The following is a 25,101-nucleotide window of genomic DNA, read 5'->3' on the forward strand; positions in this document are numbered from 1 at the left end:
ACCTCAGTTGACACTGAAAACAAAATAGAAGATTCGGAGTCATTACTTTTCAGCATGTCTTCGTATTGCAACGGAAATCTATTCCCACAGAAAACACAGTGGGTACAAAGCGGACAAGTATAGATTCTGCTTCATCCCTCACAAATACACGAAAAACCTTAACACAATTTGTTCACCTAATCATCAGCAAAAACTTCGCGGAAGGCTTTAGCATATGTCGTCTGGGAATTGTTGAGGAATGAATTATTCTGAACAGCACCGTATAATGAAACAACCAACGGGGAGAACAACGCAAAGCTGTTGCGTGCTATACCAGTACAAGAAGAGTCATTTGATCAAAGGGTGAAATGGCGTGGAAAATGATGGAATCCAAGTACTTTACACCCGAAAGAAACATTAATTACTTAATTTACTTGATAAAACGTGACCTGTGGAATTATTACCATAGATATAGGGGTTGCCTTAATTCAGTGAATTTAGCACAATGTGATTAGACAAGGAAGCTAGGACCAGACAATGGTATCAGAGCCAAATTGATAAAAACACAATAATTTTGATAAAATTCATTACATGAAATTGTTACCATCGATATAGAGTTTGTTTAATCAATATGTTTCGCTGTCACGTCTAGGAAGCATTCCTAACGCTCCGTCACACGTGATTAAAGTACACGTGGTGATCGTTACCACGCAAAGAACAAATTCGACCTAACGCTTGCACAATGGTAGAAACTCGACAAACCAATGGGATATTAAGTGATACAGTGATTAGTGGAATTTAGGCTATTATAAATGAAGAGAAGGGCCGATCACTCCTGAAACACAAAATCTGTTACACATCATGATACTCGTTAACGTTACACACTACGAGAAGTCACCACTCGACGAACCTGCATACATCAACTGGTTAGGCGTGTGGGAGACACTAACTTAGATAAAAATGACTATGCTGATGGTATATCACCTGATTCGACGAAGAACAAAGCATAGTTATAGTATCAAGTACCACACGCGAAATTAGTAGTAAACAAAGCGCGATCCTCATTAATAACGTTATTGATTGCTAAGCCGATGTTAACGCCTTGAATCCTACATCTCTATCTTCATTCTAGCCTACACAAAGCAATCGGATCTTTCAACAGACCATGATCCGAAAGACAGAGATGCTACTCCATGACCACAGCACGACTGTCTTAAGAGAACAGCCAACGGACGGCCTTTAGAGACGGCGCCTCTGTTTTACGTGGAGGGACAGAACTCTGTTACATGGGACTGGCCAATAGAACAGATGAGAAGTTTGGGAAGGCTATGAGTTATCAGCATGCTACGTAACTGGGCATACATGGAAGAGGCTCAGTGAGGTTGATGTTGCTATGATCTGAGAGTAGGAAACTTCTCTGATACGACCAATGTTTGGAAACCCAGGCCCACATATTCATACTGTACAGTAATTGTGTAGGACGTGACAAGAGAAAGGAAGAGGTTGCCGATTTTAAAAGGATAAAACAGCGGTGCTCTGTCGAATTCGTTTCCTACATATCGGCAAATGCTCGATGAGACAGCGAAGCAACAACCTCGAGAAATTAGAAATGCGTGAAATAAAAAAAAAAAAATATGAAATTGGGCAAAATACACACACGCCTTTCAATATGCCTTCGCAATAACTAGTTGACGTATTCATATCATCCTAAATCGCTCTAAGCCGAAAATCCTCGATTCTTAACAGTTCTGTCCGATTACAGAGAATGGTTGCCGATCTTGTAATCAAACGACTCGAAATAGTAGTCAATTTATCCGATCTCCATCACACTTCATATGCCGTGTGCCAGCTGTGAGTCTATGCGCCAAGCACTGTCCTATTCATGTCAGTCTGCTCTTGGCAACACGTCTCTAATGATGTCTTACGAGTATAACATTAACAGTAGCAGCACTGTCTCATTTGCAGGGCCTTTGCCGCAGCGGATACACCGGTTCCCGTCAGATCACCGAAGTTACGCGTTGTCTGGCGTGGCCGGCACTTGGATGGGTAACCATCCGGGCCACCATGTGTTGTCGCCATTTTTTGGGGTTCGCTCATCCTCGTGATGCCAAATGAGGCGCTACTCGACCGAATAGTAGTGGCTCCAGTCAGAGAAAACCATCGTAACGACCGGGAGAGCGGCATGCTGACCAAACGCCCTCCAACCCGCATACTCGGCTGAGGATGACACGGCGGTCGGATGGTCCCGATGGGCCTATTCTGGCCTGCACATGGAGTGCTTACTGTCTCATTGTCATGAGGTGTGAAGAACGCTATCCACGCTTTAGACGAAGCCCTTTATTAAGAAGGATGTACAGAGTCCTTTTTTCCAGAAATTTCGAAGTCGAACGCCACATTAGTACCAATATTCAGTTTTTTGTTCACTTGCCCTTCTATGTGGTTGCCTAGATCTTCAAAGTATATGGCCCTTAACGTAAGTTTCAGTGGGGGTGTAAACTCGATTTTCGTGTTGAAATATTAAAAATAATCTTGAATCCTGCCTTCACGTCAAGTACGTGGAGTCTACGAAGCCAGCCTTCTCGGATCGCAGGCAGCATACAAACAAATCTTATTAATGAGTTTTATTACTAAATGAGCAATGACAATACTTCACTTTGACAATAACATAGATGTGTCGAAAGCACCGATCGACATGCGAGTAAGAAATCTTTTTAGTGTAAACAATTCTAAATGCAAGTGAACTAATACAGTTGACTCTTCTATCCAGTCCGCTAGTCGTGAAGCTTCTGTACAACTGTCCCGAGAACAGTCAGGCGCGTTGCTTATATTATCTTCGCTTAGAGGCCGTTGCTGTCGCGTTGTCTTCCTGGAGACGGGTCGGTGAGCGTGCAGTTGGCTAAAGTCTTCTTCACAGCCCGTCCGCGCTGTCGTTCCCGACCCGCGTTCCGGCACTTGACTATACGCCGTAACAAATTACATTTCAGGCAGCTAAATTCAGTCTGTTTGTTTGTTGTTCATGTAGGTTTTACGGTAATCTCCATCATATTTTTGACAACCGCAGATATTTACAGACGTGAAGACAGTTTCAAGGCACAAAAGACCCAAGATATTGCTGTGAATGGCAACTTAAACCCACGTTGTGTGTGTCAGTATCAACCAGGAGACAAAAGACGGTGTATGCAGAAAGGCAGCACACGCTTTACACAACTAGTACTACCACGCAACCCAAGTTAATCAGCGTCAGGGGTTATCGACTGCAAAATATTATTTAAAAGCGTATCAGCAAGTAACCTCAAATCATACCCTCCGTTGCTTGACCAGGATGTCAGCAGGAACCAAGGCGCTATGTGCACATCTTTAATTCGACTACAACAACTACACAATTACATCACAAAGAAGCAGAGGTGTTATAATGACTGATCAATATTCCACACAATATGTGCGTTGGTTTGTATACCCAGCTGAAATACAGTGAGGTAACAAAAGTCATGGGATAGTGATGTACACACATGCATATGCCAGTTGCAGCAAGTACACAGGGTATAAAAGGGCGGTGCATCGGCGAAGCTGTCATTTCTACTCAGGTGATTCTTGTGAAGAAGGTTCCGACGTAGTTAAGTCCACACGACGGCAATAAACAGACTTCCAACGCGAAATAGTAATTGGAACTAGGGGCATTGGGCTTTCCATTTTGGAAATCTTCAGGGAGTTCAATATTCCGAGATACAGTGTCATCTCAGGCCTTACCTCTCACCACGAACAACGTAGTGGCCGAAGGCCTTCACTTAACGGCCGCACGCAGCTCCATTTGAATAGAGTTGTCAGTGTTCAAAAAAAAATGTTCAAATGTGTGTGAAGTCTTATGGGACTTAACTGCTAAGGTCATCAGTCCCTAAGCCTACACGCTACTTGACCTAAATTATCCTAAGGACAAACACACACACCCATGCCCGAGGGAGGTCTCGAACCTCCGCCGGGACCTGCCGCGCAGTCCATGACTGCAGCGCCTTAGACCGCTCGGCTAATCCCCCGTGGCAGTTGTCAGTGATAAAAGACAAGAAACGCTGAATGAAATAACCACAGAAATCAATGTGAGACGTACGACGAACATAACTCTTAGGACAGTGAGGCGAAATATGGCGCTAATGGATTGTGGCAGCAGGCGGCCGACGAGAGTGCGTTTCCAAATAGCACGACACCGCCTGCAGCGTTTCTCCTGGTCTCGTGACCATGTCTGTTGGACCCTAGACGACTGGGAAAATGTGGCCTGATCATATGAGTCCCGATTCCAGCAGGTAAGAGCTGATGGTCAGGTTTGAGTGTGGCGCAGACACTACGAAGCCATGCAGTCAAGTTCTCAAGAAGGCTCCTTGCAAGCTGGTAGTGGCTTCATAATACTGTGGGCTGTGTTTACGTGGAATGCACTGCGTCCTCTGGTGCAACTGATAGGATTTTTCACTGGGAATGTTTATTTTCGGCTACCATATGTACCCATTACCTCATGCTCCCAAACAACGCGCCTTGTATTCCCTAAACATGCGCCATGTCACTGGGGCCACAATTGTTCGCGACTGCTTTGAAGAACGTTCTGCACGTTTGGAGAAAATGATTTGGCCATGCAGATCGCCCGTTGAAAATCCCATCGAATATTTATGGGACATAACCGAGAGGTCAATTCGTGCACAAAATGCTGCACAGGAAACACTTCCGCAATTATGGACGGCTATATACGCTCTAAGGTTCAGTATTTCTGCAGTGGACTTCTAATGACTTGAATGCATAGCACGTCGAGTTTCTGCATTACACCGTGCAAAAAGAGAACCGACACGATATTAGGATGGATTTCATAAGTTTTGGCACCCCTGTGTATGGCATAGATTTGACAGCTCCCTCAAAGAGTACCATACCTCATGTACTAACCATCACCTATAACAGAAGTTATCAGTTACCCTTTAGATATATCTTCAAAACTGCTGCCGAAATTTCTCGTAAGAGACCGACATGTAAAGCTACCTAAACAATTCTTTGAATTATGAAGTGATTTGGTGTTAATATTCCGAAGTATACCTTCCTAAAAAGTAAAGTAGGAAGATGTTTCTTCCTACAGACATGACGTGAAAAGATCATTACTGTGAGATTCGAGCTAGCAACACTCGTTCTCCTCGCGCACCAGCCGCGAACGGAACACGAAAGGTGGGAAGCGACGGTGGCCCACGAAGTACACACCGCCACGCACGATTAGGCTGCTTGATGCTGGCTTTCCAATAGCAAATGTGATGAGTGGCCCTCAACTACGTACCCTCTGACTTAGAGTTGAAATATTGAAAGTTTTGGCTGGTTTTGTTGTCGAGAAACTGGGATACGTAGTTGCCGCATTACAAACCAAATACTTCTGAGTCTACAGTATACAATATGAATATACACATGAATCGAATGGTCGAAGGTTCCTATAATTCAGCACTTGCGAAATTTCAATGTGACATAGAAATTTATAGATGAAGGATTGCAATTAAATAAAACATGCAGGTACTATTTTTAACGTCTTTAAATGACGAGTGCGATAGCAGAAGGACTTTTAAGAATGTCGTTTATTACTGCGAAACACTTATTGGTGTCGATGGTCCAGCAATTAAATAAAACATAAGTTGAATAACAGGGAAACAATAGACTCCTACTTCACGTAATTAGTTATGAGCAACAACATAGCTAGCGAGATATTCACTCCTAAACGCATACTACGTCTGCACTGCAGAAGCCACGGAAATCTCACAAGAGCATAAGTCGGCACTACGAAATATTTCTATCTCCCGCGAACACAAGCAAACTGCTCCACTTTCCAAGTCGTTCCCACGACCGCTTCGTCGCGCCTCCTCATCCAGCAGTCCCTTGTACTGCCCAGCACTCCTCCCCCACGTCCAAACATTTTCCCTATTAACGAGCCCGGTGATTGGCTAGAGCGCTCTCACCATTTCTTAATGCCAACGCACACTCACAAACATATTGAAACACTTACGAAGTACTGGATTTACATATAAATAACCCGAAAATAAATAAATAATCCTACAGCTGGACCAAAAACACGCTCTAACACACACTATTCAATACATAAAGAAATCAAATCAACTTATATCACAGGAATAGAAACAAAAGCTCGTGATTTGTAAAACACAGTAAATATTTAACCAATTTCTTCATGAATAGTTGATATCGGATGTAAAAAAAGACACAGACGAATAAATATATTGATAAGCATGCTGCTACCGCTTTTTCGTGTAACTGTGGAGTACTTATGGCCTGACGCGATCAATAGTAATCGGCCACTTTGAACTCCAATAACTCGTTCACTATTCAAGTTACATGCCTGTAGTTCATACCGACTTAGGTTTACACTAACAGCTTTCTGAAGACATGTCAATCGACAAAATAGGATGAACCGTTTAGATTTTGGGAATTCGTTGCTGGGTGTTACTTGGATAATTTACCATCAGATACTAAACTTTAAAATAATAAAGATATTGAAAAATTACACCATCAGAATCGTCGTGCAACTAATGGTAACGTACATGTTTCTTTTTGAGGTATAATGATTCCTCTGGCTACTATTAATTTCTACACGAACTGTGAAATGTCTGCCATTATGGTTTCACAAAGTCCACCATCTTTGGCACTCCCGGCATACAAATCTCCTTCATCGACACAAAGCACAGTCCTCGTCACAGCATCAACATGGAATTCCCATCCACGCGGTCCGACTGGACCACGCGCTGGGGCTACCCGTCTTGGTCCAGCCAGTGCTCGGGAACACGCGGCCGCTGACGGGCTGCGGCCCGCCGAGAAGCCCCCCCGCACGGCCACGTCAACTCCGAACTTAGAATATTTTCAGGGCGCCACAACTCGCCCGTTACCTCGCATTGGGGACTATAGATGTAAACGCAGATGAATACACATCTGATGTAAACAGTCGCTTAGCTCTACGGTACACAGCATATTACTTGTTTGTCTACATTCAACGCATGGCTGTTGTGAGGTGAGACAGCATTGTGGTGCAACACCCGTTCCGTCACTTATCTGGTTTGGCTGTGTGTTCACCCCAGGTAATTGACTAACAGATCAACAGAGAGTGCAAAAACTGCCGCAGTGTCAGATAACGCAAAGAAAGTAATAAGGCCCTGTGATTCCTGATTGAACTGCGGTGGCAGTGTTGACATTCATTGATTCAGAGTCGATCCCTTTTAATTAAAAAGGGGTGCACATTGATGTTATATTCAGCTATTGAACACCAGATGCAAATGTTGAACATAAAATTAATTTAGAAAGTGACTTGGTATTTCAACTACTTGATTGAAAACAGATGCAGTCGATTAGCACAGATTTATTTTAACTCACAACCTTCAATCATCACATTACATGAATCTCCTAACAGGCAGTGGTAATAAATTGCGTTTGCGTGAAGTAAAGCACGATGAATCAAAAGTTATTCCTATCGACTGACCCAGGCATAATGCGAAGTGCGAAAAGAATTCTACAATACACGGCCCATGAAAACCTCGTGGAAACTATGCCGACGTGATCCAACAAATTAATCAGTGGCCGGAGAGGGCGCAATACCACCGAATTCAGCGTGGTGGGGCGACGTCGTTATGCGGACGTCGGACGGCCTAGTGGTGCTGCAAGGCTGCGCTCGTCTATTCACTTCTAGCTATCTTGCTCAGTACATAGTTGAACGAAAACTTCCTATCTCAAGCTCAATCGTCCCCTTTGCTAATTCCTAAACTGCAGAGATGCTCACTCTTTCTCAGGCGAGCTGAGTAAAGAACACCATGTCTGCACTCTAGGCAAGCTCGGAACGGAAGATCTCTACGGTGACTTCTCCCAGTCTGCTATTCACCTCAGTTTCCCCTCCAGCAAAATCACTTATGCCAATTGCAGCGCAATTTGCGTTAATTATGCATAGCTTCCCAGCGCCGACCAATGCCTGCTCTGGGAAGTGAACAAATTCCCACAAAATTTCCCTTCCTCTCAACTTTTGCTATTTAGATCCTCCCAGGCCACCCATCAAAGTTAGCTTCTGCACAAAACACCAATTTTTCCGGAATCCTGACTCCCAGGAGAGTACTTCAAATTCCTTGGCCCTATGTTCCCATCAGGGGCCGGCATATTTCATTCTGTCGCTCTTCACCTGATTTACTTCAGACTCTGTGGACCATGAATTCAGCGTGAAGTTGCTATAGTCATGAACACACATATTTTGGCCTTTGTTGACCGTTCCACTGTAGCTTTGCATGGCTTACTCGCATGTTTCACTGAAAACGGGATGACGGACATTTATCAACAGGCATACAAGTTCTCCATCTGCTTCCTGGTACACCAGCATGGGGTAAACCACCCACTCACTGTCACTCATCTTAAGGCAGCTGGAGGTCGTGCCCCGTTACCGCTTTCTCAGAGCTTCAGCAGCCCTAAGCTGCCTATTGTCACATCCCTTCGCCGCTCCCCGGCCAGCCATGGACAACTCTGTATACTTCCCTGGGATAAACTAGCCTCCAGTAAATCGATGTGTTTCCATAAAGCTTTTCATGTTGTGTGAATTACTTTAAAACCATCACCCGACATTAATTATTCCAATACGTCCATACTATGCCCTCTGCAAGATGCATTGTGCCTTGTCAGTAATTTTCGTTCAGCCCCACTGTTCGCTCAACGTGAGTTAGGTGATCTTCAATGACTTATTGTAAGGGGCATAGTTCCTTCCATCTTACAGTGGAACTCATCGTGATCACTGTTAGAAAATGATCGATTGGCCTTTAAAGACTGCTAATTAAGATACTCACCTTTACGATCCCAAATAGCTTCTTATACAGTATCTTATCCAGTTACACAACAAAAACTTGTATCAACAGAATGTTGGTTGCAAGGTTCTTGAGTATATTGCCAGATACATTCGTCGAAGGTCAACGATATTTTGGCGAATATCAGTTCCGCTATCATCAGGCGGCACCACCTGACGGTAATGGAATAGTTATTCGCCGAAATATCGCGGACCTTCCACGACTGGATCCGATAGTACACCAGATAATCTTGGAAGTAGCGTATGCGCCGGAGAAGCCTCATGTCACATGCAATAAAATGTTGTTTAGCTACAAGGGGGTGTTAATCGACATGACTGCCTTTCTTGTAACTTTGTCCATTACGAAGATACGAATAGCAGTATGTCTTTTTTGAAATAGCACTCTACAATTTTTATTCGATCATCCACTTCCTTTTCTATCGTAAATGGTGTGTTGAACAGTTATTTTGTTTTAATTTACAGGTCTGAGGACGGTCCATATGAACTGAAACCGATAATTTAAAAACATAAAGCAACAAAAATTGTTTTTCTTTTGTAATCTGCCAAACAACAGGAGTGCTAATTCTCCAAGATGTAAATCTTTGAGTTGGGCTCCCATGGTCGACGACATAAGCGTTTGATTATTCTACTACTCGTAAGTGCTTGTGATGCGTCTCGTCTCAAACTTTTATTTATTGCTTACTGGTTTCGTGTTGAGCCTTTTCGGCACCTCTGATGGATATCACTGTCAGGTGCAAGTGGCTTCATGCCTAAGGAATAGCCGGGGTTTGATTAACTGATTAAATGCAGACCCTGTGAGTACTTCTCTTCTAGTGAACTGAAATTGGGAGGAACTGTAACATTTCTTTGTATCGTCGAAAACGCCCTACACTAGTGCAAAACACAATAAATTGGTGAAGGTTGGGAATTCTTCCACAGTTGTTTGAACTTCCATCTACATACACACTCCGGTAGCTACAACACGTGACAGAGGCTACCTTTCTCTTTCCTGCACCATTCACAGTTGGATCGAGAGGAAAATAACTATCTACATTGAAACACAGGAGTCCTGTTACCTCTTATCTTGCATTCGTGGTCTTCACGCTAAATTTACATCGACGTTGGTAGAATCGTACTGCAGTCAGCTGAAAATGCCAGTTACCTTTTTTTTTTTTTTTTTTTCAACGGTGTTTCGCCGAAAGAACCTCTTCTTTCCTCCAGAGCCGGCCGTTGTGGCCGAGCGGTTCTAGGCGCTACAATCTGGAACCGCGCGACCACTACGATCGCAGGTTCAAATCCGGCCTTTGGCTTGGATGTGTGTAATGTCCTTCGGTTATTTAGGTATAAGTAGTTCTAAGTTCTAGGTGACTGATGACCTCAGATGTTAAGTCCCATAGTGCTCAGAGCCATTTGAACCCATTTTTCCTCCAGAACACTATCACGTGTTGATCAAACCTGTAGATAACAAATCTATGAGTACGTCACATAATTTCTTCGATGTCTTCCTTTAATGCGATATGGTGGGGATGCTTAAAACTCGAACAGTACTGAATAATGGGTCGCACACGACCTTTACACGTTGTCTCTATTATAGATTAACTACGTTTTTCTACTAGTCTCCCAACAGGCCACGATCAACCACCCGACTACCGTTGCATCGACCTTACGTGCTCGTTCTGTTTCCTATCGTTTTATTCGCTTAGCTAAACAATCGGCGTGATTGTTTCAACAGCACATGATTGGAAGTGTTTTAGAACGTTATGTCATTCTTTTGCCACTCATCTGCATAAACTTAAATTTTTCTACCCTGAGCGCATGCTGCCATTCATCGGCCGAAATAGAAATTCTGTCTTCGTCATCCTGCATCCTTCTAGTGTCACTCAATGACACTTACCCCTGCACTAAAGCTTCATCAGCAAAGTCGTAGATTGCTTCTCATCCTACCCGATAGATCGTTTGTGTATTTAGTTGGTTACTCTTGACAAAAATACATTTACTGTTCATTATCAAATTTAACTGTGTCCAAGCAATTAGCTGAATCTTACTGAGAGTACTACAGACTGAATGCTAATTTTGATTTAGTGACTAATTTAGATCTATTTTTGCAGGCGTCGCCTTTGGGGAGGTTTTTGTAAAGTTATTGTTCTTGGTTTGGTGTAACTCTCTATTCCTGTCACTTACTAGTTATTCTCTTCATTTCAGCATGAGTGTTACATCTCATGGACGACCTGCCCTATGTATTTATACCTGTATTTTTCCTTGTTACTTCGATTCTTTCGGTCCACCATACTTATAACGATTGTTTTAGCCGCGGCTCGTATCAACATATTGTTTACTAGACTTCTTGTATGAGTTATTGAGGACCATTTTCAATTCCACACCCATGCTATTCGTCTGACTTCAAAGAAGAGTCTTCTGTAACACCACATTTTAAAAGTTCCCAGTAGTTTCACTTCTGTGTTCCGCATTGCCTTTCGCAGACCTTAACGAGTTTCTAATTGTTTTTCTAGAGAAATGAAGACTGATTCATATTTTTCAGGAGCCGATAATTCTTCTCGGCTACCGTCATAAAATGGCAAATACGCAAGTCTCTTCCTCTTTTCTTAAGCAAGACTTCATTGCGCGTTTCATAGCCATGGCCCGCGAAATATGACAGTGAAATCCGGCTGTGATTGCAGCCACCTCGGTCGACAAAGTTTCGTAGGTGGCTCAGTTTTAGTCGATTTCCGACGTCGAAAATGGCTTTCATGCTATGCACTATTCACTTCAGAACGCAACGCTTCTGTAACGGTTGGTGGTGGCTGGGAGTGTGAATATACATGGAGGACTGGTTGTGTTTTTTACATATAATAACGGTAAGATCTGAGGTTTCAGAGCGGACGCCAGCAAAAGCAAGATACCATCTATCTCTACCTCCATCGTGAAGGTATAGTTATTAATGATGTTCAAATGTTCCAAGAACTCTCGCAGTATTTCGTGTCCATCGCAAGAGACAATAAATATGTCATCTACATGGTGAAAAAAGACAAGCTATCGTAGGAGTGCTGTCCAAGTCGATATCGTCAGTTTTCTCTGTGAAACGGCTTCTATGGTTGGGTCTGACAGACTTATCAACACAAGGAGTGTGCTGCTTTAGTAACGTAAGCTGCTGAATGCGGTTTAGCATGGCTCGTCTATCGAAATTACTGTGGCGACTTGGACGAATAGACTGCGTCGTAATATCACAGAGACCAGTGAAGCCAAGTGCACCTGCACGCTCTAGAAACTAGTTCTTTAGTCTGACGACTCCCTTGTAACTGAAGGCAGACTAACCGCACTACCAGGAAGTATAGCACGACGTCACCTTACAGGCGCTCTCTTAACGTAACTAATGCTGGTACTATTGCAGCAACGACATTATTTCTGTGCTGAAGCTTCATTTGAAGTACTTCGGTCTTGATTATCTACTGAAAATACGACATTATCAGCAGCGTTGTCCACATTCCAACAGATACTATGCGATGCTGTTGCAGCACAAATTCTACTGTGGTTGCCGTGGTCGTCGATTGCCCGTTGACAGAAGTAATATGTTACTTTCACAGTCTGTCATACGAGACAAGTGTTTACGTCGTTCGGTGGTCATTTTCGTTGCCACAGACACCCTGCCGACTCAACTTGATACCGGAAGAGGGCGATGAGACCGCGCCTCCTATTGATGCTCACAGTTTGGCTTTTTCATGCACTCCTGTAGGATTTACGACTAACTACGAACAACATACACCGTGCAGGAGAGTAACACAATTTTATTATTAATCACATGCGTACAAAGAAGGAATCCATATACAGCATGTCTTGGTAACCATGCTTTCGATTTGCCAGCTTCAGCCGCGCGATCACTGGATCCCACTCCGTGCTGAGCTGCGGGACACCACCACTATTTATGTTGTTATTGGTGATTTTTATTTCATTGGTTTTTTTTTCATCACTTACACAATCCCAGAAGCCGTGTGTACGATCCACGACGGATGTTTCCATTGTCCGTTTTCTAAGGCATGTACACCTAAAGCAGATTTCAGGGGGTAGCGTAGGCGATAAAACCGCTCATGCTCCTCCCTGCGTTGTTCCACAGATACAGATAACCCGCCCCATGAGCTGACTCACCTACGCAATATCTTCAGCAACACCGGTGAGGAGCAGGAAAAGAAACCTGCTTTCTTGCCGTTCTGTGACTCCGTGTCGGGCATGTTAAGCCGCCTGCGGAGATGAAACAAAATCAAAAGCGAGTTTCAAGCCTCTGTCTAAAATCCGTCAATTACTGATAACAGTTAAAGACGCAGCAGTCTCGAAACACCTGGAGTTTACAAGATACCTTGGGAGTGTGGCCAGTCTTGTGTTGGACAAAACGTACGTCATTGGAACAGCACAGCAAGATGCCTGACGGGTCTTATCGCCTACTCCACTCCAAGAAATCTGCTTTAGCTGAGCATGCTTTAGAAAACGAACGCCGGGTAAAACTTGACGGAACATCTGTAGTGGCTTGCACAAACAGTTTCTGGGATTGTGTAATTAAAGAAGGGACTGAAGTAAAAATCACCAATAACACCCTACATACAGAGATACCTGCGGCTACCTGGCGATTGACCTTCTTGTGCGAACGCACACGCTGTGCCCCAGCTCGTACGGGACTTGGTCGATTAATCTGCCACGAGTAATGAATGAGATGGGCAAACATCTATTAGGCGCACTACGAATGCAGTGTTATGGACATGTTGGGAATGTGGATCTCACGGGGAGCGTGCAAGGTATAAGTGCCTGCAGACGCACTATCCTCTGTGCCCTCGGTTGCTCAGATGGAAAGAGCGCCTGCCATGTAAGCAGGAGATCCCGGGTTCGAGTCCCGGTGGGGGCACACAGTTTCAACATGTCCCCAATGATGTATAGCAACGCCTATTTGCAGCTAGGATGTCGATTTAATTATCATTTCATTCTAGAGAAGCCGCACGGTCATCAATCGTATCTGTTCTTTCGGGAACAGATACTACGTTCATATATAGTTATCTGACTCGTTTTCCAGAGTCTGCAAGAACCATTACCAAACTGCCACAACAAGCACGAAATGGTTGGGACATTTTACCGCAGAATGATATTCGGCATCTTTAAGACCGTTTGCATATGAGAATACAGGCACTGCTGCTAGATGTGTGTACACTTTCTAAAGATGCGATATGAGTTTCATTTGGTCTGAAAGTGTTATGATATGTTCCTACAGTGATGAACTAATTGTCACCTCAGTTGTCCACAAACTGACGTTGTAATTGAAGTCCTCAACTCATCACAGACCTGGGTCGTCGGAGGGTAGCCCTCTTTGTAAAGCAGGATAAGCATGATCCGTGGCAGAGCTAGTGACACGAATACAGTGCAGATGCAGGAATGACTGTTTCGAAGCACACCGTTCAGCACCCATTGTTGATCAACGAACTCTAAAGCAGATGACCGCTACGTGTTTCCATTTTGACCCAACGACACCATCAGTTACCACTGCAGTGGGCACGGGATCAGCGAGAATGGGTCGTAGATCATTGAAATCGTTTCATCTTGCAGGATGAATTACGTTTCTCTACATTTGGCCGTGTCTTCATAACCCGTCGTACAGGCGAACGGTATGCACCAAGCTATGGGTGCAGGTTGCTGTGGGCACCATGGCAACAGAAGACTAAGTGAATCTGCATCCATTCCACCTAGATAAGGCCCCAACGGCGATGCAGTCGTCCAGCGGGGTAAGTGTCTTTGTCACAACGCTAGAACTGTGTTATAGTGGTTTGAGGAGAATATCAGTGAACTCTGATTGATGTCTTGGCCACCACTTTCGCCCGATCTGAACGTGATGGAACACGTCTTGGGCTATAGAATCCCTGTCACCCAATATCACTTCTGCATTGCATTCCCAAAGTGGAACAACAGGCTGTTACGCAGATGGGCGTAATATTTCAGCTTATCAGTGTATATATGAAATACGTAATCCTTCAAACTCTGTACGTCATTCACTGTTAACGACTGAATGAAAATATTCAGTGAAGGAGTTATTGTGTGAAATAAAAGCAATTGCCATGACGGGCCTGCGCTGTAGCTCTTAGCCGCTCAATATTGTACTAGCTCAGCAGAACGAAAATCAAAGGAAGCAAATCGAGAAGACTACAGCAGCGACAACTAGACCACTTGGTATGCCTGAATAGCTGGCTGGGAGTTAGAGCAAAATTGTGGTCACTGCTTCTGTATGGAGACGGGTCCTTAATCCCGCCTACCCCTGCACCTGCAGAATACCTTTGCTGTCATATTAACTGAAACGATTGTGAAATTAAAACAAATAATCATGGGAGCTTTATTTTCTGATAAGCCGGCCGCTGTGGCCGAGCGGTTTTAGGCGCTTCAGTACGGAATTGCGCTGCAGCTGCGGTCGCAGCTTCGAATCGTGCCTCGGGCATGGATGTGTGTAATGTCCTTAGGTTGGTTAGGTTTAAATAGTTTTAAGTCTAGGGGACTGATGACCTCAGATGTTAAGTCCCATAGTGCTCAGAGCGATCTGAACCATTTGAATTTTGTGCTAAACAGTGGCGTAGGAGCAAAGTTTTTCTATGTCAATGATGTTTACGTATTCTGTTTACTTTTAAGGGAAGAATGTTTTGAGAATCCCATCTTGTTAGTGGTGCTATACATAGTTTCAATTTAAATAATAATGTATTCATTAATAGTATATTTAATTACCAGCAGAGTCAATTTATTCAACCAAATTTTATTGTGAGAATTTGCTTCTTCTAAGAAGTAAAGATAAATAGCTTTACTTGGTATTAGCATACGTCCTTTGAGCTGCATAACAACAATAATAATAAGAAGAGAGGAAATGTAAGTCGATAGGAACAAGTACCACACGCCTACGTCACAAATTAATTTTTCAGGTTACGCCTTCGTCGGCGAAATATCCATTTTCCGATTCCTCACCTGGATGCTTTTCTCTTGTAGCCTAGTTACAGTAAATTAGATAAACGCTTCAGTAGATAAACGCTTCGTGCCTGAGCGATCACGTTGATATGTAGTCCCTATTAGTTGGCATAGTACATGTGTCACAGGGAAGAAAAAAGAGAACGGCATTTGACTTCACATAGGACCAAGCCCAAAAAAGCCCTTTGTTGTTATTATAAATATGTATTTCACACTGTCTTGTACTAACTTACAATTTTTCATTAGCAATTGCGTCAGGAAACATTACAGTTGTTCAGTACCGAACGATTTTCTTCCAGTTGCTCTCAGTTTTCGTTTAAGTTAACGGCATAAGTGTTTCTCCCGTCTTCTCAAAGACACTGTTCACTCACATTACCGTGACCTCGTATCAAAAACCTTATTAACGACCCACTGTAGCGCGGACAGCACCGAGACGGGCAGAAAGAGGGTCACTGAGTTTCTAGAAGGATGCAGGACTATGCCGACTTCAGTGCCGTGGCCAGCGCTATTAGATTTCTCCGGTGAGGATCTATGGCGTGTACAGCCCGATCGACGTGGTACCACAGATTCTCGATTGGGTTTAAATACGGGGAGTTTGGCGGCCAGAGTACTGCGCTATACTGGTGCTCTTCGAACCTCGCACGCACGCTGCGAGGTTTGTCTCACGTTATATTGTCCTACTCGTAGCTGTCATCTCGTCGAAAAAGAAACAAACTGCATATGAGGATGGCCATGGTCCCCAAGGACAGTTGCATACATCTGTTGGTCCACTGTGCTTTCCAGAACGACATCAGTCAGGGAATGCCCTCCAGCCTGGACCCTTCCAACAGTTGTTACAGGGTGAGAGACCTGTTGGTCAAGGAAGGCAGATTCCGTTGCGATTGCGGACGGGGCCGTAATCAGTTACTAATGGTTGGCTTTTCTTTTAATCACACACAATTTATTTAAAATCAGCAACAAATTAAAATAATGGCAATAACTTAAGAATTGTTTCACGGCTGAAGGTCTTAAAGCCAATAAATTAAGAACTGATTCAACTTGCTGAAACTTACAGTTACAGCTATTAAAATATAAAAGACCAAGGTAAAATACAATTGCCAAATAAAAATTTTAAGACAAGTAGCGACAGTCATGGCTGAAGGCCTTTAAACCAAGAATGGCAGATATTAAAAAAAAAAATTTTACAAACATACTGTCAAACAGCAAGGCTATAGCAAAAGTTAATTTAAAGGACAGGTAACTGATCAACAAACAAGTGAGAGAAAACGATATTTAACTTGGTAGCACAACCGTTTAAACTTGCTGTAACGCCGAGAATGGCAATTATATTAAAAAAAATTTAGAAACATACAATAAAACAGCAAATATAATAACAAGGTTAATTCAAAAGGACATGCAACTGATCACCAAACAGGTAAGACAAATGATTTTAACTTGGTAATGCAATAATAAAATGGTGGGCCGGTCAGTGTGGCCGAGCGGTTCTAAGTGCTACAGTCAGGAACCGCGCGACCGCTACGGTCGCAGGTTCGAATCCTGCCTCGGGCATGGATGTGTGTGACGTCCTTAGGTTAGTTAGGTTTAAGTAGTTCTAAGTTCTAGGGGACTGATGACCACAGATGTTAAGTCCCATAGTGCTCAGAGCCATTTGAACCAACCAATTATGTTTTCTCATACACACTGGAGCAGTTTTGGTAACGAGCATTGTTCTTCAAACCATGCAAGTCTACGAGAACTCATGGACCAGCCAAGCTACCTAATGAAAAGGCTCCTTCAGAACCAGTTTTTTTCCGATTTGCATTCTGTTTAGTTGCTTCAAACAAAGTTTAAGAAAGAACTGTTTACTGTGTTACCTATTCTAATGAAAGTTCGTTAATGCACAGGCATACAGATTCTGTATTAGGCAATGACGTTATAGATTTTGAGCATTAGTAGACTCCCTGATTTAAAGTAAGAATCGTATCAAGTACTATTCAGTTTAGATTATTAACTCAGTACCACTCCCATCCTATTACTACGGTCACCAAAGGTGTACTACTACCTCAAAAGTACAGTTTTCTCGAGATAGTAAGCCACACGTGCACTAAATTAGATCGCAATAGGAGAAGGCGTTGAAGATTTAGGTATGCATGTCATAACTTTCTCACCCCCCCCCGCCCCCCCCCCCCCCCCGCACCAACCCCCAACACAAGTTGAGATTCTTCTTCTGTTTTCCCTCCAAGGTAATGGTCTGCTGTTTTGGAGTCATGTACGTACCAAAGTGACCTCTAATTGCTTCAGACGTTCCAGAGAAATGCTGGAAAATACACAGTCACAACTTTCGTTTACCTATATTGGGCACACTGGGCAACAGTTACGGTTATTAACTGAAAATTAAGACTTTAAATGGTACGGTAATGCCAATTTTCAGTGCGTCACATGCTGAGAACCACAAACGCTGTGCGGATAACTCACCTCGCCAGTTCAGCAACAGGCAAGAGTTAAAGTTTTGTGGTTACACGGAAGCTGCCAGATAGAATGGCACGAGGAGCCAGTGGGAAGGGCACAGCGCTTCAGTGGTGCCGTCTGCACGGGCAAGAGACGAAGAGCAGACACGAGGGAGCGGAGAATAGCCGGGCTGAGAGAGAGAGAGTGAGAGAGAGGGGGGGCGGGAGGGGCTGAGACAGGAGAGGGAAGGGGTGGGTGAAGCGGTTTCGGGGAGCGACGAGATGGTCTCCCGCGGCCGTGGCGTGGTTTGCCAGAGGCTGCAGACTGCCGGCTCACTTAGCCACGCGCGGCTCCACATTAACAAATTAAACCGCCACTCGGCGGGCCCTCAAAACCCCGTGGGCCGCCCGAGAGCCTGCTGTTACCTGTGTTCCACACCGACTCTCTCGCTGGTCCGCCACCCAGGGGGATGTACCGACCGTCCTCTTGCTATCGGCCACTAACCCTCGACTTCTGGTCCGAAAACCTGTTCGGCACTTAATACGATTAACTGTTGCAGTGATTAGCTGCACTCTATCACAAGGAAAAGACCGTTTGTTATCAGACACTCTAAAATATAGATCCACGATTACGCAGAGTTATCAGTTACTGGTCCGGACTGCGCCCTAAATGAAAAAAAAATAATAATAAGTTTACGGTTTCAGCGTTTCCTAGGCAGCACATTTAAACTCAATGATTATAAAATTTTCTGAATTGTTAGGCTATTGAAACTACTCCTGTGATAAATGTTTCTACCCCTCTCCTAGAATAATCATAGGAATCCCTCTGTATGATAAAGCAACAGTGTTTTATTATAAGAGTTGTTCGTTAACGACAACTGCAACGAAAGCCTGCAAAGTTATGTGGAGCTAAGCTGCTCATTCCTAAGGACGTATTAACCTATCTTCCTGCTAAAAAATTGGATTGAAGCTTTTTGAATTATTTGAGGAAGCAGAGATAATACACTGCTCAGCCAGGGGATTATGACCACCGAAAGAACTTCAAATGGCTCTGAGCACTATGGAACTTAACATCTGAGGTCATCAGTCCCATAGAACTTATAACTACTTAAACCTAACTAACCTAAGGTCATCACACACATCCATGCCCAAGGCAGGATTCGAACCTGCGACCGTAGCGGTCGCGCTGTATCAGACTGAAGCGCCTAGAACCTCTCGGCCACAACGGCTGCCTATGATCACCAACCTATTATCGATATAAACCGAGCCAGGCAATAGCAGCGTCTCCTGTAGACAAATGACTGATAGACACACGCACGGTGCTTGTAGAGTCAGTGAGCGTTCTGTCCCTTGTAGAATGGGGAAGGTCAGTCTATCTGAGTTAGACCAAGGGCAGATTGTGATGACCGTAAGGCTCGGCTCGAGCATTCCGGAAACTGCACGACGTGTCGGGTATTCGAGGTGTGCTGTGGTGAGTGTTTTCAATACGCGTCGAAATCAAGGTTTAAGCGAAGTCCAGACGTTGCCGTGTTGGGCGGCCAACCCCGTCACAGATGTCAGACGTCGTAGCTTGGCCACACTGGTAAAACAGGACAGGCGGCGAAATATAAAGGAACTGTGCAGAGCACAAACGTGTCTGAACGCAAGGTGCACCGAAGAGTCCTAACGATAGGCCTCGAGGGCTGACGACCCACGCACATGCCCGTGTTAACACGACGACATCGGGAACTACGACGGAAATGGTCACGTGACCATACACACACGACGTTGGCACAGTGGCAGATCGTTGCATGGTCTGATAAACCTCGATATCTTCTTTATCATGCTGACTGGAGGGCACCAATCGTTCGTCCTCTAGTGCATCAGCTCCTTAGCACCTGCACTGCGGGACGGAGACAAGCTCGCGGCGGCTTCATTGTGCGCTGGGAAATATTTGCGCGGGTATCCATTGGTCCAGTGGACCTTGTGAAAGACACCATGACGGCCAAGGAATATCGTATACTGGTTGCTGACCATGCACACCCATTCACGACGATCATTTTCCTCATGGCAGTGGCATTTATCAACAAGATAACGCGCCATGTCACGAGGCCAGGAATGTACCTGACTGGTTAGAGAAACACAGTGGCGGGTTGTTCTAGTTCATGTGATGGCCTACCAGCTCGTTAGATCTGAACCCAATCGAAGATACCTGTGATGTAACTGAACGTGACTTCAGAGCTCATCGTCTCTCTTCCCCTAATTTACAGGAATTAGATGTGTGTGCATATACGGTGGCAACTTCCTTCTACCAAGGCTTCATTGTTTTCATGCTACGGTGCGTGCCGAAGGTGGATATACCTGTCGTTAGATAGGTAACCATAACCTTCAGGCTCACCAGCGTACAAGTACATCTAATGGCGAGAAGAAGCGGTAGCAAGCAAGTGTCTTTCATGGTTTCTTAGGTATGACGAGTCGTATATTGACGTTCGAGTTGCGTCTCCTAGACAGATCCTGTGAAACCTTCCCTCGATTCACAGAGCAGCTAACATACTGTTTCGAGATTGAATGTCATATCTACGATTCCTCACAAAATCGAAGAACAACGATGCAGAATGTTAATACTGTTAGTTTTATTTAAAAAGCTGTAACAGTTTTCTCATAAAAAACTCGGAGGCGTTACTTTTTATCACACCCTCGTAAAACGCGTTCAGTTTAGGTCTCCAAGCGTTTTAGGCTAAGGGCCATACTGGCTGTTCCACTAAGATCGGAGAGTCAAGACCTACGTATAGTCTTTTTCTTGAGGCCTGATACCTCACGACAGTTCGGAACTCCTCGGTACAGTCTAGAACATTTCGTGACTCTTACTGTTGCTGCCACTCTTCACGAGCTGACAATGCGTACCACTGCAGTAATCATTACGCTGTGGGCTGCTTATTGTTTGACCTCGAGCTGAGGTCTTAATTTCATATACATCGCTACAAACGAAACCACTCGTGAATGTCATTGTAACGCTCTTTCACTAAATCTTGTTTTCTCCGTGCGTCATTAACATAACAGCAAGTGATCAGAACTTAGCGCGAGCCGCATATGGTATCAGCACTGCGGGTTACCTTCCCACCGCAACAATCCTCGTCACGGAGTGGCAGTAGTGATTACCTCTTCACTCCCTGCGCTCACCGCAAGCATAGCTCAAAAGAAGTCGTGTAGACGATTCTTCATCATACCAACATATCGTAATGTTGAACTACGCGCAGACTGTCGTTTCAGGAGTAGACGGTGATTGTGGTATCTATGCCACAAGAAGTGGGAGTGCCCTCCACTCCGCAATTGGTGTCGCTACTTACGGGCAAGTGGTCAGGTTATTTCATCGCTGCGGTGATAGCCGTTGCGCTTACTGCGCTTTACGTATTGTTATGACTACTTCCGGTCGCACTATATGTACGTCTTCCGGGGAGTAGAGACATTAAGTGCACTGCTATAGCAGCATCCTGTGGGTAGCGGTAATATGTGCGATATGAAATTCAAAATCTATGGGACTAGTGTGTTTTTTGAATACAGTTTCTTACTAAAGATACAATGTATTTAAAATAAGTAATGCAATTAAAACTGCCTTAAAAATAAATCTAGTACGGTACTCTTGCTCTTAATACCATTAGTTGGTATCGTTTTATTATGCAGTTATAGGCCTATCCAATTTGTATTAATCTGTGTAAATATGGGAAAGAAACGGGAGATAGGTAATGATTGCAAAAGTTTTTGAGAGCAATGGGGACATTAATATTTCGTGATTCAGCCAAGTAGTAAGGCAATGTGTATAAACTATAAAGCAACAATATCAGTTGTCAAAGAATACATTGAAAAACGTCATTACAAGACGAAACATTCTCAGAGTTATCCCAAATTTACTGGAAGCCAATGGTTAGAAAAGTATGATTCCCTGAAAGGGTATTTTAAATCCCAGCAAATGTTGATTAAGAAAGTAAATGCAGACAAAAAAAAAAAAAAAAAAAAAAAAAACAGAAATTCGAGTTAATTTCCGCGTGGGTCTCTCAATAACAAAATATGGGAAAGCATTTACTGCGCTTTACGTATTGTTACGACTACTTCCGATTGCACTAAATGTACAGTACTGATTACTAATGAGTTGGATGAGTGCCGTAGTTGAAGACACGTGCCCAGAGAAAGCTAATGTATCTAAAACCATCAGCTTGTCAGTAAACACAGTGGCTCGAAAAGTAAGTGATATTGCTGAAAATATGTTATATACGCTTAACTTTCAGAAAAGCTGTAATAATAACTTAATGTTAAAAGTGCAATTGCATTGTATATGTAAGTTAATGTGTACCTTAACTGGTCATCAAATAAAAACGACTGCTTACTCAACTTTTTTTTGTATGATTAATTTGGATTTTAAACTTCTCACTGCATAGTATTATTTCGCTTAACGGGCATGATTCGTTCCTGAATCTAACTCGAAATTAACACTTATTAAATGAAACATTTTTTTTCACAGGAACCCATGTAGAATAGGTCATTGCGTTCCATTCTGATAAAATAGGTACTCAAACAGATTTATAATAAATCACTGATTTTTCTTTTTAGTACAGTAGATCTTATTTTAAAAGAAAGCTGTCTAAAGATATTCAATTATGCTGCGCTTTAAAATTTCTCGAAAAAGGGACATAGCATTTTCGATAATTAATAACTACTGCCTTATAGGCATCTTTAATGAATTACTGTTAGTTAACGACAAGAAACACAAATTTGGAATTCATAAACAGATAATTCAGAGGAAAGGGTTACCATGTGCCAACGAAGAAATCTCTTAGAACATCGTTGTTAAGAATTACCAGCAACGTGGTGGAAGCCAGAGAAGTCGTACGGACGATAACAAATGCGGCGCCACTCGCATTGTGATCATTACAGCTAAATGAACATAGAATCTTTGGAGATTCTATTTTACAGAGCGGTAGTTTATAGTAGGACGCGTGACGTACTATTCATTTATAATGGCCGAAGAGAAAGAAGGTGGTTTCTGAAATGGTTATTAGAGACTGAATAAAATAACACAGAGTAAACTCTTTACACCTATGCAAAACATCGCTCGTTAAGCGAGAGAGTTTCGTATCTTATCTTCTTCTCGTTGTGTAAATCACTCGTTATTGGAAGTGCTCGATAAGAAAGGTTCGACTGTAATAAAAACTATTACGTTGGGCCGGATACCATATACGTCTGACCAGTTAACGCTGACCGGACTTATGATGTCCGTATGTCGATGGTGGCCCGCGGGCTGTAATTTGGGGACCCCTGGTCTAGAACAAATATTAACCACTCAGGTTGTTATAAGGCAAACGTGCCACAAAACTGAATTCTTCCGCAAACATTCTGTATATGTCGATGTGCTGCTTGCAATTTCAGCTTTTATGAGCAAAGTAGAAATGACTTCTGATAGTGTTATGGGCTCTCTTCTGTTCCTTATCTGCTTAAACGATTTAGTAGACAATGTGAACAGCTATCTTAGATTGTTCGTCTTTTATCGTCCAGTAAAGCCACCAGAGGATCAAAACAAATTGCAAAACGATTTAGAGAAGATATCTATATGCTGCGCTGATTGCCAGTTGATCGTAAATAATAAGTATGAGGTTATCCACATGAACGCAAAAGGAATCAATTTACCTTCGGTTACACGATAAATCAGTCAATTCTAAAGGACATACATTAGACTAAATACCTAGGAATTAAAAGTACGAACAACTTGAGTTAGAAAGAACACACAGGAAATGTTGTGGGGTAACCAAAGACTGCGTTTTATTGACAGAACAACTAGAAGATGCAACAAGTCTACTTAAGAGATTGCCTGAACTACGCTTATCCGCCCTCTTTTGGAGTACTGCTGTGCTGTGTGTGGTCCTTACCAGATACGATTAACAGAGTACTTTGAGAAAGTTGAAAGACAAGCAGCACGTTTTGTATTATAGAGGAATAGGAGAGAGAGTGTCACAGACGCGATACAGGATTTTTGGGTGGGCATCACTAAAACAAAGACATTTCTCCGTGCGGCGGGGTCTTCTCACGAAATTTAGATCACGAACTTTTTTTCGGAATGCGAAAATATTTTTTTGACGCAGAACTACATTTGGACAAACGATCATCATAAGAAATTAAGGGTAATCAGAGCGCGTTTACTCCGCGAGCTGTTGGAGAGTGGAATAATAGGAAACACTCTACCAAGCACTTACGTGTGATTTGCAGAGTATCCATGTAGATGTATATACATCTTTCAAGCTAATCCCAAAGCGATGGCTTGCGGAAGGAGGGTTTTGCAGCTTTGTAGCTCTACAAAAACTTGATGCGAAAAAGGATCAGAAGTAAGTCAATGGACGTCCTCATAAAATTAACCAGGCAGGATAAGAAAAAAAAGTAGCAGTAGGTACAAGAAAAACGGCCACGGACATTGCATATTTCAGAGTGTATAATTAAATACAATATGAAGTTTGCATCATAATGCTTTTTCTGTAGTTTTCTATTATGATTACGATAGGTCCCTTTTCGAAAAAGTTAGTCTCTAGAATTGAATTAAATTTTGATGTTAGCTCCTAGTGATGTAAGCTACTATCCACAGATACGACATACGTAAAGAAACAAAAAGAAAAAAAACCAAAGGTAGAAATACGTAATATTTATGTTTCTAAAACCATTAAATTAAAAAAGCTGAAGAATAATGATTTGGTTTTATTGCATTGAATGCTATATACCTTGATGAGTAAATCATAAGTTTCACACATCTTCCGTTCACGCTTTTCAGATAAGGTACACATCGCAAGTCAACTATAGCAGCGGAATCTGTTTATGTCAAACTTGTAAGATGGTAACACTACAGTATTACAGACTATTATTGTCATTTAAGAGATG

The 25,101-nt window shown here is 43.1% G+C and overlaps 1 non-coding gene across 1 annotated transcript; it reads left to right on the plus strand.

Annotated features, from left to right (window-relative positions):
- Positions 1-13,619: 13,619 nt before the first annotated feature.
- Positions 13,620-13,694, plus strand: Trnat-ugu. Its single transcript has one exon. It is a non-coding gene; the product is annotated as a tRNA-Thr (tRNA).
- Positions 13,695-25,101: the final 11,407 nt, after the last annotated feature.

Source organism: Schistocerca americana, chromosome 8 (genome assembly GCF_021461395.2).
Source record: "Schistocerca americana isolate TAMUIC-IGC-003095 chromosome 8, iqSchAmer2.1, whole genome shotgun sequence".
NCBI lineage: Eukaryota > Metazoa > Arthropoda > Insecta > Orthoptera > Acrididae > Schistocerca > Schistocerca americana.